We start from the raw sequence: 17,220 nt of genomic DNA, 5'->3' as shown, positions 1-17,220 counted from the left end.
ATTTCTCCCCACTTCCTGTGATTGTTCGACTCATCCCCACCTCCTTACCTCCCCCCAGAGCGGCCAATATTGCTCCTCTGCATGTCTTTATCCAAATGAGACTCAGTGTTTGATGTGCAGACTTCCTTTGAGGCCCGGTGGGAGATGAAGCTGAAGTCTGTTCCCATTGTTAACAGAGGCCCTTGCAGCCAGGATCCAACAGGCGGCCCGCTGCTTCGCTCCCTCGCTCACGTGGGAAGGAGACGTCTGAGAAATGTTATCTGCTGACTTCAAATGAGCGCTGAAGAGGGGCAGCTTTGTTGAGGAACACTGTGGCTCCTCCGTGCCATTCAGGATTGTTTTAATTCCTCCTTTGAGCCGGCCTTCTCAGTCTCTCTGGTTTTTATCATTAAACACTTCTTCGGTTTCAAGGAAGGGAGGCCAGATTAGATGCAACACAGTTACCATTTTAAAACAAGACTAATGGAGGTTTAGGAATGACCTTGATGAAATAGAAGCTTGTCCTCTGGAAAAATGAGCTCCGCTAACTTCAACGGTAGAAAAATTAAAAGCTATTAAAGTCGACTCTTTGTGGAGCGCTCTGCTTTTTATCTCACAATTTCACCACAGTAAAGCATAGCCTATCAGAATAAAGCAGATTATAATGAAATGTTCACCCAATTCCAGTACCTATGACAGTATCTTTCCTTTGCTCTGGTTGTCACTGTTACATTACCTCCGAGTGAATGCCACAGTTTTACAAATCAAAGAAAACCTGGTCATTCAAACCAGCTTTTATTCATGACTCAATGTCTGGCTCCCAGTTTTTTTTCCTTCGTTTTTTCCTTTTTAAGGTAACATTGATACACTGGATTCAGCTATGATAAAAGACACAAAAAACACACTTATCATTGAATCATTAGCTTTAAAATTTTAAATATATACTGTACTGTGCAAAAGTCTTGGGTTGAAATCAGCATACAGACTTATTTCTCCTTTTCTTTTCTTCAGATACGACAAGAAAATATATGTGCACAGCCTAACAGATACATAAAAAACTGAACTAAATGGGTTCTAAGGGATAAAGTCACGATTTATTGTGACCTCTGACCCCATGACAAGAAGCAGCACAAACAGAAACATCTGACGTGTTGAATGAAACCTGGTATAAAACATTCAAAAATGAATGCAGTAAATCTCACATTATCTGAACAAAAGGGTTAAAAACACTAAGGGAAGTCACATTGAATATGACCACTTTCTTTATAGAAGCTGTTTTTTTCCTGTTACTGTTGTACATACTTTGCATATATCCAGATTGGATCTAAATACAGAGACTGAGAAATGCCTATATGTGGTTATTAGAACTTTACTGAACCAACAAACATAATGTTGGCCTTAGACTTTTGCACAGCACTGTATGTCTGCAAACTCCCACAATTCCAGAATGATTTTAACTTGTTATTAATTTCAGATTTGGTGGACAATGCCAGTGTGTTACATTACCAGTTTGGCTGTTGTTGTTAGTTAATAGTGCATGTGAATTACCGTACTGTACCGTCTTTATCCGCTTATCTGGGTCTGGGTCACGGGGGCAGCAGCCTCAGCAAAGAGGCCCAGAGAGCCCCCTCCCCAGCCACTTCCACATGCTCCTCCGGGGGAATCCAGATCAGCAGAGAGATAAAATCCATCCAGTGTGTGCCGGGTCTTCCGGGGTGCCACCTCAACTGGCTCCTCTCGATGTGGTGGTGCAGCAGCTTTACTCTTGAGTCGCTCCTGGATGTCCAAGCTCCTCACCCTATCTCTAAGGCTGAGCCCACCCTGCGCAGGAAACTCATTTCGGCCGCTTGAACTCATGACCTTATTCTTTTGGTCATGACCCAGAGCTCATGACCACAGGTGGGGGTCGGAACATAGACTGACCGGTAAATCAAGAGCTTCACCTTCACCACAATGGACCGCTTTAGCGTCCACATCACTGCAGATGCCACCCCAATCTGCCTCCATCCTACCCTCACTCGTGAACAAGATCCGAGATACTTAAACTCCTCCACCTGAGGCAGGACTTCCTCCCCTGTGTTGTGAATTAATTTTCCTAATAAAAAATGAAGCAAAGTGTGCTCTGTAAAAGTCTGTAAATGTTTACCTCAGCAGGACCCAAGAGATCCAGATCTGTGGCAATTCAGTTGAGTTTGTCAGAGTTTGGGTCCCAAGAAGACACAAAACTTCTCTTTTCGGTCTTGGGCTGAAAAGGTGTAGCAAGCATGGTGCATATGATAGATATGCTGGTTAATCTGCCAAATAAATGTCATTTTAAACAATCAGTATCAGTTGATCATGTTATATTATCAGTCAGCAATTATTTCACAAGACTGGCAAGTAAACATGTAAGTTCTTTCTTGGGGACAAATATATTCTGCAATGTAAGAGATAATAGAGAGTGAGTTGGTAATTGTTCAAAACTCCTTCTGAAAGTTGGAGTTTTGTCTTGATAAGCACCGTCTCGCTGTTCATTATGCCTCTCGTTACATGGCTCCTTACGAAGAATAAACTGCTTTTTAAAAATGAAAATTCTGCCAGGTTTCTTCATTGGAACTGCGTGTGACATAGCAACAGTCTGTTATTTATAGCTACAGTCTGCTACATAGAAAAACACACCGTACAGAACCATGACTGACCATCAGAACAAAGTATTAAATGGAGCTGTGGAACAACTGCTGATAAATGCTCTTATTGGATTAAATATGTAAGATTGGAAGTTGTTTGTGTGCATATGTGAAGTTTGTGTTCAACTCCATTTCTTCTTCTGCCACTGTAGAAGGCCAAAAGAACCAAAACTGAGTCTTCTATGTTGTACATGCCGTCGTGGGAAACCAAGACTGATGTTTGCCAAGAAAATTAGTCATCCTTAAATGTTGACTACATTTCTGACCTAATGACTATTTCCTCTTTAATGAATTTTACGTAGTTTTTTTTCTACAAAACCATATTCTTATTCACTTACAGTGAGACAAAAGCCTTTATGTTTTCAATGAAATGAAGGTGTTATACTTTTTATTATGAAAATGACAATGGAAATTCACATAGGTTTTGTCTTTTTTCCCAACAAGAAAGTAAATGCACATAAAAAGAAATGGAGCTGTTTGCTGCATCTTTCAACATATTCTAATAAAGTTTTAAAACATATCTACCTCAACAGGTTCATTAAATTGATGAAAACAAATCATTCTTCTGCGTCGTTCATGAATAGTCAGTATTCACTGTTTTGTTCTGTGTAATGTGGCCTTCTGCATTACCTTTGGTGAAACAAAGCTGCCTAGATTATTCGCTCCGTATCTGTGGAAAACACAGTTCACATTTTATTACACCTTTTCAAAAAATTCACTTCAAATTCACTTAACACTTTATGAAAACACTGCTAATCTGTCTGTAGATGTTACTTAGTAGACATGTTATTTATTTAAAAAAAAAAGTGTAGTCAACTCAGAATAGATCTATTTAATCAGACACTGCAAATATGCCAGTGTTCTAAAAACATATTCTGAAATTCAGTAATTGCTTTTCATTTGATATTATATTATTACATTGTTGCATTTTATCACACACAACATGACATCAGTGTTATAAAGTTGAAACCAGCCACTGAAAATAGCTTCTGTTGTGTTTCTTTAACCTTTTTTAACGGCACATTTATAATTGCATGACTGCAGTGCAAAAACATAACATGTTTTTATATCAGACAAATATGGATAGTTTTTAATAACCCATCTATTTGCCAGCGCTTTTCAAAAACCTAGTTTTATCTTGAAAATTGGAGCAACTACTTTAAAATCAAACGCGAAAGCCATAATTGTACACCGCATTATTACTTTAGATGGCAACAGCTGCTCAAAAACACTTCTATGACCTGCCAGGACATGAACTTTTCAGCTGGAGAAGGGAAACCGAAAGCACATGAATCACAATATCTCACTTTCTTCTACCAGGACATGTTTATTTACAGCGGCAAATGACAGGAGTCACAAGTGTTCCACAGGTACGTACAGAGAGACATCAATAGTTCCCACCTCCTGCACAAAGCACACTCAGCGGGGACAGTCCAGAGGGGAGGGGGAGGGGGTGGACAAAGAGGACATATACTGTACACTGAGCTCAAACACACCTGTTTAACCCCCCACAGAAGATAAGGACCGAGGTGTGGTGGTGGAGACAGAAAGGGGAAGGAGACGAAGAGAAGGGTGGGGGGTGGGGGGGTTTGGGATTTAGGCTCATATTCAAATACAAAAGAACATGTACAAATCGTATAGCCTCCAGGCACTGTGCTCCCATATTTACAGTTGTCATAACAGGCAGCGAAACCACTCCATGGCAGGACCATCCACTTGAGATATGCAAGGTACAAGAGCTCACCGTGAAGAAAACAAAGTCAGTGCTACGAGGGCTGAGATAAAAACCAATGGAGTCTGAGAGGCAGGGATAGCAGAGTGTGTTGAGAGGGAGGGGATGGTGGCAAAAGAGGGGTGGGGTTCGGAGGGGGTCCTGCAGACAAATGCGTGGAGTGCTGCAGCCTGGGGAATTAATCACTGTCGAGAACTACTACGTAATCAGGTTTTAGCTATCAGAGCACACGCTCCAACTCACTGTGAGAGCTCCAGTTGACTTTTCTACATCCAAAGAGAAACACGAGTGAATTTTACGGCCGTACACACACACCCAGAACGTCGTCACCCTGACATATACAACTTTCAAAGCTGCAAATCACAGCATACAGTCAGAAAGTGTTCTTAATCATAGGCATTAATTTAAATAGATAATAAATGATAAATAAATTACAGCAAAAGAAAGTTCTCGACTCGACTTTAATTTGACGTATTTCTGAATATTATCTTTAACTGATACTTTCATTTTATGGGGAAAAGAAAATCTAAATGGAAACACACACACTCAGTGATGTAAACAAAGGTGTGCAGATACATTCAACAGACATACATGCAACCTCATTCATGTCGACAATTAAGTGCATCAACCCACCTAAGCATATATGCACACACACATACACACACAACTCATGACCTTAAAGGTTCAATGTGTAAGATTACAGGGATTTACCTGCAGAAATGGAATATTCATTCACTCATTCATTTTCTGAACCCGCTTTATCCTCACTAGGGTCACGAGGGTCGCTGGAGCCTACCCCAGCTACTTATGGGCGAAGGCAGGGTTCACCCTGGACATGTCACCAGTTCATTGCAGGGCTAGAAATGGAATATAATTCTCAGAATTATTTCATTGCAGTACAATCACCTGAAAATAAGAATGGCTGGGTTTTTGTCAGAGTAATACCATGAACTGTCATGTTTCTACAGTAGCTCAATGAATCTCTTCTTTATGTTTTCCAGCAGCTGTCATCCTACTATGTTGAGTGTGGACTACAGTTAATATTCCCTCAACTCTTACTCTACTACTGCTGTTGCTACTGAGCAATCTGAGATTTTCAGTGGGAGGGTGAGGCAAGGGGTTTCCAGTTGACTGCATCCTGAAACTGCACCACTAGACGTCCTCACAACTTACACAGTGAACCTTTAAATTCTACATTTTCACTGTACTACACACATTGTTTTTGTCCAGTGTCATCTACCACCCACAATCCTACGACTACATTTCCCAGAATTCACAGCATCACAATACAATTCTATCTTCTGACACCTTTTTTTTCATGTGGGCAAAAACAGTAAAGATCAAGAATTCATTCGATGGTCTACACTCACCTGGAATGGCACCAGGCTGCAAGTGGTAGGAGGAAAAAAATAAATAAGAGAAGGCACACTAATGCTGTAATTACTGCCTCCTTTGAAATGCTGTGAAATAGCTGCAGGGCATGGGTATTTTTTTCCACGGGAAAGCGAATGAAAAAGCAATATTACACCATCACTGAACTTTAGACCAAAACACAACAGAAAAAAACAGCATTTTGTCAACTTCATCTGAGCATAAAAGGAAAAAAAAAATAGCCAAGCCTGTTGCATTTGAAAAAAGACACATCCTTTTGGGTATATTTACATAAAAGCTCTGTAAAATATTCTTTTTTTTCACCTATGTACAACACATGACAACATTAGAGAGATCAGCCCAAAATCTAAAAACGAACTAAAACAAATGCTTCGGAGGCAAATCTGAGACAGTGACAGTGAAACTGATGTTTCCCATTAATTAAAACATACACGTGTTGGCTTGAATAATTTCTCGTCCATATGTTTGTTCCCATGCCTTGAGCCCTACCGTTCACTGTTCTTCCTGCATTCACAGACGGCGACGATTACATCACACCATTCAGGGCATTTTGACACAAAGACATTACATTTTTCATTACTCGTGTTGTAAAGCGGAAATTAGCTTGCAGTGCAGGTCACCTCTGGCAACAGTGTACTGTATATTGTATGTGGTCTGAACACAAATGGAGATTTATGCACATATAGTTTAAGAATGTAACAGCTGAAGAGCAAGATTCAATACAAAAGGCTTTTTCTAACAATGACATCAGTGCTGTTTGCTACCGAGTTGAACCGTAGACTTTTTCCTCTCTTCCTTACCAATTTTTGTGTTTTGCTCGTTTTAGCAAGTTTGTTTTCTCGCAACACAAACTACAGTTTGATAGCCCTTCAAAGATGGTTCATTATGTCCAAATTCTTCTTCACATTTATCATTTAGGTCCTGGTTAATTCAATTCCTCACCACTGAAATGTTACTGGAAATAAATTCTCCTCTAACCTGTGTTTTTTTCTCCAGCTATGGTGCCTTAACTCTCATTAAGAGTTGTTTACCTTCAGCTCCAAAAGCCACTTCAGCATTTGCCTCTCATTAGCTAGACACCTAGCTTGGCTATTAAAGGCATATAAAGGTAGTAGTCTTAACACTCAGGCATGGAAACAGGCGACTGGGTTTAAATTATATCCAGTGGTGGGCGAGGGTTGGCCCTTGCATTTGCTCTGGCATAAAAAAAAAAAGCGAGAGCATTGTGAGCTCAGCGGCACAATCGCGTACAAGCTTTGCCCTATATTTGTGACTGGTATGTGATTGGATCTGCATGAGAGTCTGATGTGGGTTGTAAACTAAAAAACAAAATGACAGAAAGCATCATAAGAAGAACAACAGCGATGAGGAGACAAAAAAAAAACAAAAACAAAAAAACAAAAAAAAACGAAAGTCAGAGAAAAAGAATATACAATCAATCACTGAAAAGCCTTCCACTGATGCCATGTTTGTAAGAACATGATACACTGATCAATCAGGGTGTCTAAAAAGGTTGACCCTTTCCTTTCTATTTCTCTCTATTATTTATATTTACACATGCCATTCATTGGGGCATAGTTATAAACAGATATGGTATTTTACTCCACTATTTTCCAGTGTTGTAGTTTCTCTGGGTTTGGTCTCGTGATCCGAATGTTCTTTTGGTGGTGAGGGGACCATCCCTTTTTACGCTTTGCTGTCGTCGGGCTTTGTGTGGATGCTGTTGTCACTGTGCACTTTGATTTCAATTGTATCTGGCTTGAGAGACTCTTTTCCATTTTCTTCCTTCAGCGGTAGCTTCCTGTAGCAAATAAGGGACAGAAAAAAAAAAATCACAGATGGATGTGAGATATGCAGATCATATGTATTGTAAAACTTGGCAATTACAGCAACTTTTAACGCACACATATAATTACCATGAGCAAGCACACACTCAAGAGTGACCACCTAGGTGTTTTTAAATGAAACAGGCACAGACAGTGAAAGCCAGCTAAATTACACGTAAATGAGAGAGTGTGGGCTTAATGGTTTTCTCCACAGAATGTCTACCTCCCTGCTTTAAAGCCCACCAATAAGCACCTTTGTAGACCTTTTGGTGTTTGAATGAGTCGCCTCCATTGGGATTAATAAAGACAGAATTTAATTGAAGTGAAAAGGCAGCGGAGACGTTAAATATAAGAGCCTCCAAAGGGCTGCACAAAGGGAGAATAATAAATGACTTAAATTCATATATTTTTAGGTTGAATAGCTGGACAAATACATTATATCTGGTCTGAAACACTGAGCAGCCTCTCAGCTTGTCTTCTATTTATTCCCAGGCACTTGTCAAATTCTTGTGAGCAAAAGAAAAAAAAAAAAACCCTGCCGTGATTATTATTTTTAAAAAAGCACACATTTGCCATGTTACAAGAGTATGATTGTACAGGTGGATGATGTTTGTTAACCTCCAACTGTTTTTGAACTGCCAGAAAAAGAACAACTTTAGTTCTTATAAAGATCCTGTAGTAATAACAGCATAAAATAAATATTAAAGGTATACTTGACTCACTGAAACTGTGTATAATGCACTCAATAAGATGCTGGAGACATTCCACTCACTCATTTAAAAGTCATCTGCACTCTTGAAATACAAACTCAGTTCATTTTTTAATCATCATTCTGGTCTCACTTGTTTTATTTGGATCCTCTAATAAGTGTACTGATCCTTTTGAAATGTCTTGTTCAATAAAGGACTTTTAAGGCTAATAAAAGGCTTCGATACCTGCTTTTGTAGGGTTGACACATATGTTTGACACCTTGTTCGTCTGCTGCATTTGATTTTTACTGCTTGTTTTTAAGGAATAAAACTTATTTTTCTTCAGTTGTTTCATGATGTTTAACGTTAATTACACCTCCACTAGGTAGCATAACTCAAACTACATTAGCTAATGTTAATAATACTTTGACCTTGGATATGGTCTACTATTAGAGAGTTTACACATGAAGCAAGGATCACTTCAATGTTGTCAAATGCAATAGTTAACATTTATTAGAAGGTGAAATTACTTTGCAGCATTTAACTTAATATTTGCTGTTTGACAGTGCAGTTGGTGTCCTCTGTAAGTTGGTATAAGCATTAGCCTGCACAATTTAACCCAACGTGATTGGGGAAACAAGACTGTTCCCTGGAGAGTCACTTCCTGTCTCAGTGTCACATGGTTTCTGCACAGCCCCGCCCTTTTAGGACTACAGCTATTTTCTGTCCCATTCATCCTGAGAGAAATGAATGGGATTTGCAGATTTCAATCAATTCTTTCACCCCAAAAGTGGTCCCATATCTTGTGAATATTCTGACATTAAGACATTTCTCAGACGCACAGATAAAGAGGAAACTAGAAAACTAATTTTGCTTGATACTGACGTCTGTGTCAACGCTGAACTCTCATGAGATCTTGTGTCAAACATCTCATCTAAATGAGGAAAAAACTGGTTTAAAATGAAGTGAATGATAATTATGATAAAAAATACTAGTTACCCATTAAAAGCATGCTATTAGGGTATTATTATTTTTACTATTATTATTTAGACCTTTTTACTTTCTTCCATCCACGTTCTCAAACCCTCTGACCTCAACCACTTAAGAGACAGGAAGTGAACATTTGATATCATTGGCGTCGAGAGATTACAGTTCTTTTAGTAGAGTATCTTTGACTTAACCTTCATTTTTCCCCACCTCCCCCAAATGTGGTCATTAGGCCTCTAAAAACCAAGACGACACCTCCGAAAAACCCGTCTCTGAATGTACCTGTATTTGCCGTCCTGTCAGTCATGGTTGCACATTATTCTGTTTCCTCGGCTGGGTGCTTCAACAGTTTTTTTTTTCCTCAGGTTGAGCTCTGTTCCCATTTTCTGTGTCGACCTGAATAACATCAGCATCTGCTTCTGATTTCATTAATTTTGTGGGGAAAATAAAATATACATGCCCATGTTAACTTATGAGCTGTCTGAGTGACTGCCTCCCTCCTGTTCATCCAGAGAGTCATTCAGCAGAAGGATGTAATGTTCCTAACATACTTGTGTTCACTCACATGATGTATGGGAACATTTATCTTCTGATCCAGCACAAAGATGTCCTTATCCTAATGCAACAAATATAGTCTATAATAGAATACACTGACATAGCGTGATTTAAAGAGTGGCAATTTGTAATATGTATTATAATGTAGAATATGTGTTCCTTTTAATGATTAATGTTGCTATTTTTCATACATTCATTCATTATTTGACGTTCAGCATGGCCCAGACGTTTGGCTGAAACCACAATGGTACAAGGCTAAATCCAATATGCTCTATATAATAGGCAGCTTGCTGTGAATATACACATCTGTAATCTTTTCATGCCTCTTTCTTACCCTGAGCTTTGTTAGAAGTTGAAGTGTCCATTTTATGTATTTGCTAACCAAAAAGCACTTACAGAGAACTCAGCAGGGACACATTCAAAGTAAAATATGTACAATGCACACACCAGTGTGAAATGAACTGTTGTCTATCTTTTGTAGTTACATTTTAAAAATAAATCCCCAAGCTGAAAATTCAACAGGGGACATCTCAAGGCAATTTGTCCTCAGGAAGAAGCCTGTTTTCATTCCCGGACAACCAAAAACATGGATAACAATGAACACAGAATGCAGCAAAAATGTGAGTAAATATTGAATTGCTGATCTTTTTTTTTCCAGATCAAAGGCTCCAAATCCTTTCTCCTACAGTGGATCGTCTGAAAATGGTATAGATTTAATAAGGGAAACCATAAGGACCAGGACTTTGGTGTCCTCACCAGTGGACATGTCATCCGTGCACTATTCCTCATATTTTGTTCAGTGTTGGTGTTTTTTGAAGATTCTAACAAGAGATTAGGAAAGAGGTTGCAAACAAACAAAGCAGATCCAGCTCGGTGCACTTTAAGATGATCAATATGAAGCGCAAATACACTTCAGCTGACTTGATACTGAGCTCACAACATTGTGCTGCTTCTGAATTTGTTGTGTTGGTATTATCCATTTTCATTCACCATATTCATTATTTTGCCTGAAACACTAAAGCTCATGGATTGAACACTCCACTTGATCCCGTCTTTTTCCGTCTTAAAAAAAAATGACATTTTTAAAATATTTCAAGTTTCTGGCACACAATTCAGAGTCCCTGCCTTGTCCTGGTCAAGAAGGGAGCAAGAGCAGCAGTGGTCGATGAAGCTAGATATAATGTAAACAAAGCCATAAAAGACAGATATTATTATGATTGTTATAATTGTGCTATTTTTGGATGGTTATCACAGCTATTCTAAATCATAAATTAAAATACTGCACTGCACACTTGAATGAGAGAGATTAATTATTGCCAAATTCCTGACTTTATACATAATGCCTTTAACCCTTTCATGCATAGTGGTCACTACAGTGGACAGCTATTCTACAGTTGTTCTCTTGTATATTCATGGGTTTTGTTGTTTTAGTTCATATCAGCCAACACAGTGGACGCTATACATCATCCCATACACTGCAATTCATCCCATTACTGTAACTTTGCTGTTCTTGATAAACCTGATCTGCAGTAACATGTTTTAGTGTAAATCAATTGTTATTTGTTAGACAAAAAGTTTTTTTTTTTTTTGCATATTATCTCCATGAAGTGAGTAATAACTAGCAGCAGAATATGTTAAAATGTGAGAAAACATCAGATTAGTAGGACTAAAATCTTTTCTTTCGTTTTTATCTCACTTTCTGATATTGGGTTTTAAACATGTTTCTTTACTTCAAAAATTAAATGCATGGACATTTTTGTAACTTCATAAAAAAAAACTCAATTGCTTTTTTTTTCATGCCTAAGGGGGGGATAAAAACAAGAAGAAAGAAAAAAATCGTGACTATGGTTGTCATAATTCGTGCATGAAAGGGTTAATATAAAAATACATTCTGTATAATTCTGCTTGTTCACTATCATAAAGGGCCAGGGTTTAAGACTTAGGGAGAGTACATAAATAGGATACAGTGCTCACAATTAATACAAATAAAAATGGTTTTCATTAGAGCATAATTGTGCAAAATGAGTAATGGTTGTGTTTTTATTACCCTCTGAAATGTTCATATTCATAGAGGGATCAGGTCATCTCAATAGAGTACACTATTTCTAGCTCAGATCAGACGTCTTCTTCTTCTGCTATTTGTGCATTATTGTGTTTTTTTATGCTTGAGTGTGGACCAGAGTTAATCAAAAGTGTCAGAAACAAACACTAAGTGCGATGAGGAACTTCCTGTTTTTATAGACACCAAGGAGGAAAGAGGTGACAAATATGATAAAAGATAAATATGACACTGAAGTGAATATGTTAATTGTCTGTGATTTAAATAATCATACTGATTGTTTACTGGATACTGGACAGGGTGGATCTCCACCCAGTTTCCCAGAGTCACGTCATGAATGTAAATCAGTGCTCTGTGAGATACTGTACTTAATAAGGCCAACTACTGAAATTGGCCAGAGGCGGTTCCCCATTGGTTGATTGGTGGATGCTGGGGTTCCTGCACAGTGGAGCTAATTTCATGTCTCATTAACTTCTTGCAAACCCACATAGGACTTATGCTCATATGGTAAAGTTTTGTCAACATAAGGGAAAGTATGCAACTTTTTTACTCTTTAGTGTCACTCAAACAAAACATCATTGACAAAGCAAGTGCTAATGTACAGCAAAGTAAACCATCAGTGCAGCTCACTGTCCATTATCCTGCTTAGTGCATGGCTTCCTACTGTAGACATCAATAATTCAACAGCAATGACATTAAAATTCTCCGATTGATTTAAAAATGAACTCCTGAGATTGGGGAAGATCTGGCACTATATCTATAGGCTATAACCCCTCTAATGCACTGTTAGTCCACATTTGCATTTCTGAAACAAAGTCTCAGAAATAATCTCCAAGCACGACAACAAGCTTGGAAATACATATCACATGACAAGGACATGGATATTGCTGCTTATTGCTCCCAATAAAACACAGAACTCAACTCACAAAGCCTAGAGCAGAGACAACAAGGACAGAAACGATCATAATTGTGTTATGTTAAGCTACTGTTAACAGCTACTACTCAAGGACGACATTCTATTTTTCTGTGCAAAGGGTCACATGAAAGAGACGTGAGGGTTCAGGGAAGGAGAAATTATTGAAACAACCCAATCAGAAAGAGAATATGTGTCTGTCACCAAGCAAAAGTCTGTTTCTGTCCATCCACATTACAACACAACCTTGGAGATTTGATTATAACACAGGGTCAGAGGTATAAACATGTCATAACAAATTCATATTAAGTGTGGACATAGCCATAGAAATAAGTCTGTAGGATGTCATCATTAATCAATCAGAATCAAGCGTTCAAAGTTGTGGAATAAAAAGGATGTAGCAGGTCTTAATGAGAGCTACATCAACCTCACCACAACACTGTGAACTGTGTGAAATATCTGATGGAAGTGACACCTTTGTGACACTTCAAGGCAGTCAACCCAGCAAAGGATCTCTCATGTGATATGAGCCATTGTCTGTTTTTTTCCTGACACTACTAATAACAGCAAATGTTTTGTTTTTATCAAATGAATCTCCCATTGCCTCCTGTATAGGGTGTAAACAGAGGTGTCAAAAGAATCCACATTGATTACTCAAGTAGAAGTATAGCTACTAGGGTTTAAAAAGACTACTGTAGAAGTTGAAGCTTTTTACTTATGTAAAAGTATAAAAGTTCTGGTTTCAAAACTACTGAAAACTACTGAAATGTATATACAAAGTAAATACAAGGGAAAAAAATGCCATTAGGACAAAAGCTTAGGCCGTGCCACAGGGGCCTATGGTGCACTACCCCACCTCCCCAGAAAAATTGGGGATGCACTAAGCTACCTGTTTCAGCCATATAAATGCCCATTGAAAATGAACGCATTTTAGTACAATTCAAATGTATTAAAGAACCATATATGTGTCCTACTGAACATTCAGGTGTTTCATGGAGCGGTAGATATGATGACTTGTTGTCTATAAGTATTGGAATGGGGCAAAAATTCTGGTGTGATGGATTGAGTACACACCATTAGGGTGTCGGAATGGTATATGTTTTTACTTCTCATCTAATCACAATCAAACTCACTCTATCCAGATGGGACGATTTATCTAGATAGTGTTATTTTATTTGAACAGTGACAAGCCGGAATGAAAACAAGCTGAAATGAAATGGGAGTTACGAGTATATTTTTAAAATGTAAGGAGTAGAAAGTACTGATAATTGCGTGAAAATGTAAGGAGTATAGATAACCAAAATTTCTACTTAAGTAAGGTGACAAAGTATTTGTACTTTGTTACTTGACACTTCATGGTGTGAATGTACTACTGTAAACATACTGTATCTATAAATAAGTGTCTCTAGGTTCTCTGTAAGCTCTAATTCCTCACTGAGTTATATTTCTGTTTCTATTTCTATTCTATTTCTGTTTGGTAGATTTTTTATACACTATACCAAACTGTCACCCAGTTTACCAGCTAAAAGGACAGCTGGTTCTAGTTTGCACAAAAAAGGCCAAATAATTAAAAGATATCCTGAAAATGGATGGGACGACTGTTCTCTATCGCAGGATGTGTTTCAATGATCTTGCTTTGTTTGTAATTTTGCCCATGGGATTGGTCTGTATGGTCAGACCTGCAATAAATTACTGGGGTCAGAGTTAATTAAGATGTGGATCTTTCCACAACTAGTGCATCTTTCTATTTGGGTTTTCCACCTGAAAAGACTCCCATCCCTGCACACTGAACACATGTACCCAAGACATGTACACACACATGCACTCGGAAAGTGCATTAAAACAATATTTGGAAAACAAAGCAAACACAAACGCTAATGGCTTTTGACAGGGCTCTTTGATTATACTGTGAAAGCCTGCAGCTGTGAGCACCTCGTGGTGGGCCGGGGAGATAACAGTGTGTATGCACCGCAGATATGTATTTGTAATCTGTAAGCTTCTAAGAGACACCAAAGCGCAGCAGGACCGACTTGTTCGTTCCTCTGCTGACGTTAATTAAGCACAAGGCCATCTATGTGAGGCCATAAAGGCTGACTGGAATGGCTGCTTTTCACTAAGATAAAATAGGTGGCCCATGGACTGAACCAAACTACATCCCAGGGGCATTTGTTTACATCTTATCTGCATCTTTATTTACATTGATTATTCCAGCCAGCATATTTTATCATAGCTGCCATCCAGGGTCTCTTACAATGAGGGAAGTTGTGGTCAAGGACACAAAGCTGCTGGACTTTGTTCAGACAGGGATCAAATAGCTTGTTACTTGAACAGTGGCACACATCAGCTTGTTTGCATGACTGTGTGAAGACAATACAGGAAATGTACCAAAACTCCAGGATGTATGTTTTCTTCTCCCTTTTACAAAGTCAGGTGTGCTCAGTCAAAAGCCTTTCAGCTTCACAGGAGATTCCGGTGTTTTGTTTGCTCTGGAGTTAAGACGAAGTACTGCAAAATCACATTTAATTAAATGTCAGACATCTGAGCTTGCCATCCCAGAATTTTAAATGTGAGTGCTCTCAGCATGGCACCAACACACACTGCCTCCTCTCCTGAAACTGTGGACAATCAGCAGTCTGTATGTCTAAAATGATGTGCAGCCTTCTTTTATACAGTCTATGTGTGCAGCCAAGGGGCAACAACCACAGCTTGAAACTGAAGCCAATGCACAAGCATTTTAAAGCAGAATCAAACTGATGGTTGCTGAATGTCAGCTCCAGAAGAACCGGGCTCTAACTGATTCCCACACAAAAAAACAACAGCTTTTCTCTAGAAATTCAAGGCAGATGATTTTTTTCCATGAGACATTAAGGTGTCATTCACTTTATTAGGACCCTGCATTGAGTGCACTGTGGGGTGTTACGGCATTATTGCTGTAATAATGAGATTTTAGGGCTCATAGAAGACTCTGATTGGTAGCTGACTCACCTGCTGAGTCACACTTTCAAGACACCTTTTTAATGAATATGATAAATTTATACTTTCTTTCCCAAATAAATAGGTCTATGAAGTGCAATGAAGTTACTGTAACAAGACTGTCAAAGAAACCTAATTCCACCTGATCTGTCTGCCACATTAGCTGTTTGCATGAATATGTTATTGTAATGCAGCCGTACAGCTCGCCCACAAATTTATGTGTTTATACATTATGCAACTGTGTCCATTAAAACTGCAACTAAATTTTCCTGATGGCTGCTGTTTTCAAGAAGTCACTAATTTTCACCCCTTCCTCTTAAAAAGTCTCAAACCTCTGATCCCTCTGGGGCCAAAAACTAAGATGGAGTCAGTAATAACAGTAGTCGTTGGTAATATTAGCCCACAAACCTATAGATGTTTTGGAAACTTCTACGCATTCTGATTCCCACCTCGTTGCGTTGACACATGTTCAGGGCATCATGTTTGACACATGCATCGGACATATGTACATATGACACCCTGCATGTTTTAATATGCAGGGTCTCCGACAGACTTCTACACAATGCTGTGTTTTGTTTAGATTAAGGGCCTTGCCATGAACTACCAGCACGCCCTGCCTTCCCCCAGTGTAAGCTGGGATATGCTCATGCCCCCCTGTGACCCTGCAGGGAAATAAGCGTTTACAGAATATCAATGAATGAATAAATGAATTAATATTGAGGATTATGCATAAAAATGACTTAATTAGAGTTAGAAAAATAGTTGGGGAGGGCTAAAATAAAAAAGGAAAAGGGGAAAATGTAAAAACTGTGTAATTCAACAAATTTTCAACCATCTCTCTCTGAAGCTTTTGCCTACTAAACAACGCTACCCTGGACATGCTCTCCATTTCTGATGTCAAAGGACTTCAATTTGATTCTCCAGCAATACCCCACCATTGAAAACAGACTCAAAGGGATCATGACCAAGTAGCTTAATGGATCCGTCTTCTTCTTCCAAACAATCTCAGTGTACAGCTACACATGTATCAACATTTGTGCAAAAGCAGAATTCAATTAGTATAATTATAAGTAATTTACAACATAAAATTAATAATTTTTTGTCATTTTTTAACTTCTTTTTATATGAAAGGTCTATCTAGATTAAATTTTAATGACCTAATCCATATTCTAAGACTGTTAGGGGCAGGAGTCTGTTCATGTATTCTACAGATTCCTCCTGGAGGTTGCTGTGAATGCATGGTTCGTCTGTCTGAACCTGAAGACCTGAGAAAGTTACTTGTCTGCTTGAACAGCATTCCTTCTCTATCACCCATTGTAAATGTATAGACAGTGACCCTGTAAGTTTATGGGCTATCAAAAGGTTCAGTTCTCTAAATAAGGACATTTTCATTCCACTGTCTGCTGTATGTCTTAATAGGGGGAGCCTCATCTACAGCCTCACACGTAT

At 38.6% G+C, this 17,220-nt stretch overlaps 1 long non-coding RNA gene across 1 annotated transcript; it reads left to right on the top strand.

The window, feature by feature from the left end:
* Positions 1-1,264: 1,264 nt before the first annotated feature.
* LOC115436533 (uncharacterized) lies at positions 1,265-15,551 on the top strand. The gene is made up of 3 exons (XR_003937846.1): positions 1,265-1,401; positions 2,874-2,880; positions 15,542-15,551. It is a non-coding gene; the product is annotated as an uncharacterized LOC115436533 (long non-coding RNA).
* Positions 15,552-17,220: the final 1,669 nt, after the last annotated feature.

The sequence above is a fragment of the Sphaeramia orbicularis genome, chromosome 2 (genome assembly GCF_902148855.1).
Source record: "Sphaeramia orbicularis chromosome 2, fSphaOr1.1, whole genome shotgun sequence".
Taxonomy (NCBI): domain Eukaryota; kingdom Metazoa; phylum Chordata; class Actinopteri; order Kurtiformes; family Apogonidae; genus Sphaeramia; species Sphaeramia orbicularis.
Note: the sequence above shows the minus strand (reverse complement) of the source record. Positions and strands in the feature narration are given on the sequence as shown.